Genomic DNA, 2,500 nt, shown 5'->3' with positions numbered 1-2,500 from the left:
TATAAATACATACATAAATATACATAAATATATAGATAGATAGGTAGGTAGGTAGTTAGATAGATAGATAGATATATAGATAGGCAGATGGATGGATGGATAGATATATAGGTAAATGGATGGATATCTGGTAATTAACTGATGTGTATGTGTAGGTATGTGTATGTGCGCGTGTGTATGTGTGTGTTAGCGTAAGTATGAGTGTACCTGTACGTGCGTGTGTATGTATGTATACACCTGCATGCGTGCGTATACATACGTATTTACTTGTCTGTGAATATACATAAGTATATATGTATGTACGTGTTTAGAACCCTCACTCAGAACCCTCACTAACTCATCCTTACACAAGGGGCTTCCTGAAACCACCCTCAGCCGAGAACTGCACGAGAGAACGAGGCAGTTCCATGGTTTCTCTCTCTCATACACAATGCTATAAACCACTTATTCATGTCTGCGAGCGAGCGGCCGGTGCAATGCGATATGGAATTCGTGGGTGATATATATATATTTTTTTATTAAGTCATTTTATCTTAAATGTTTGTTGTTGTTGTTGTTGTTGTTTATTCGGCTTCTTTATGGGATTTATTTGTATGTTTTTTGTTTTTGTTTTAAATCTTAAATGTTCATATTTTTTCGGCTTTTTAATGGGTTTTACTGGTATGTTTTTTTTTAAATCTTAAATGTTTTTATTTGTTTATTCGGCTTTCATTATGGGTTTTTACTAGTATGTTTTTGTTATCTTAAATATTTTTATTTATTTATTTGTTTGTTTGATTACGCTGTGATTTGTTTGTTAGATTTATTTGTTTGCTCTTTGAATTGTTTACTGTCATACTGTTATTTGTTTGTTTGTTTGATGTATTTTTGAGTGACAAAACTTCTCGTATAAGTGTTAGACCTATGTATCAAAATTCTTCGGAGTATTATATATTTTTTTTCGTGAGTATCGGATATTCACCAGCGAGTATCAGGACATTATTAGCGTGTATTAGGACTTTCTATGTGAGTATCAGAACCTTGTATGAGTATCAGTCTTCCTGTGTGACTCTTGGGAAATTCTAAGTATCAGGACCTTCTGAGTATCAGGATATCTCATTGAATATTGTGGTTTATTATGTAAGTATTAGGGTCGCCCATGCGAGTATCAAGATCTTCTGTGTATCAGGAACAACTGTGAGTATCGGAATTCCTCTTTGGAGTATCAGGACCTATATTTTGAATATCAGGAGCATCAGGATTCCTCATGTGAGTATCAGGACTCGTTTCGTGAGTATCCATTGTAAGCAGAAGACTCTCTTATGTGACCATTAGGACCTATGATATATTTTATTTTTTTCATGTGTGTGTATTAGGATTTCTCATTAAGTATTAGGGTCTTCTGTCAATGTATTCTGGTCTTCCGTGTAAGTATTAGGATCTTCTGAGTGGGTGTTTGGACTATCTGTTTGTGCGAGTATCAGGATCTATGTATGAGGACCATCTATAAAAATAATAGGGATCCCGTATAAATATTAGTTTCTAAGTGAATCTCATAGCCCCCCCCTCCCCCCCATGCGGGTATTAGGAGCTATATTGTAAGTATCACGACATTCTATGTAAGTATCAGGATATCTTCCAGCGAGGATTGGGGTCTTTAATGTATTAGGACATCCCATGTAAGTATTAGGATCTTCCGGGTGAGTATCAGGAGATTTAAGGTGAATATTAAGTTCGACTACATGAGTATCAGGATTCAAATATAAGGCCGCTGATTTCTCCGTTAACGACCTCAGGCAGCCATGTACAAAAATGGATTTCTGATGAAGATATATAAAAAAATAAAACATATATATACATATATATATATGTGTATATATATATCCCTTGCGCTATGAAGATATATTAATTTACAGTTCATACTTTTTTTTCTTACATTTGTCTTTTTTTCTACACTTTTCATTTCTCAAAGAACCTATAATGTAAGAAAATAATAGATAAAATAATCAGAATCATAACGCTATTAATTTATTTTCCTTAAGACCCCATGCCGTACGAAAAAAAATAATAAATAAAGGGAAGTCATCACCGGTCATAATTACAGCGACAGATTTAATTCCTTTGGTCTTATTAACAGGAGAATCGAACGCTACAGCCTTTTTTTTCGCTTCTTCTGACCTCCTCCCCCCCCCCCCCCCTTAAGAGTGCACTCGGTCAGTCACGTCCCAAGAGCGTTATTTAAGAGAGTTTACTTCAGCGACTTACACCTAAATTGTCCTGTGTACCTAGAGTGGTGTGTTGTAAAGGGTATCCTCGTGATGACTGCAACTGTGTGTAGAACGTAACCGCGTCTCTTTTTGTAAATATTTGTCTGGAGTTCCGTCTTTGGTATTGTTAATGCGTTCAAGAAAGGAGGAAAATGTGTTGTTTCTGTTATGCAACTTGTGTAGATACGCTGTTTTTAGCAAGCAGTGTGCAGCCATATTAATGCGAGTACGTTATGTATGCTTTTCGAATGCTT

General features: G+C 35.5%; 1 protein-coding gene across 5 annotated transcripts in view; it reads right to left on the bottom strand.

The window, feature by feature from the left end:
* LOC125033666 (myosin-IIIb-like) overlaps nucleotides 1–2,500 on the bottom strand; it is a 68,253-nt gene that overhangs the window by 59,120 nt on the left and 6,633 nt on the right. The gene's annotated exons all lie outside the window — the stretch shown is intronic.

This window comes from Penaeus chinensis, chromosome 16 (genome assembly GCF_019202785.1).
Source record: "Penaeus chinensis breed Huanghai No. 1 chromosome 16, ASM1920278v2, whole genome shotgun sequence".
Classification (NCBI taxonomy): domain Eukaryota; kingdom Metazoa; phylum Arthropoda; class Malacostraca; order Decapoda; family Penaeidae; genus Penaeus; species Penaeus chinensis.
Note: the sequence above shows the minus strand (reverse complement) of the source record. Positions and strands in the feature narration are given on the sequence as shown.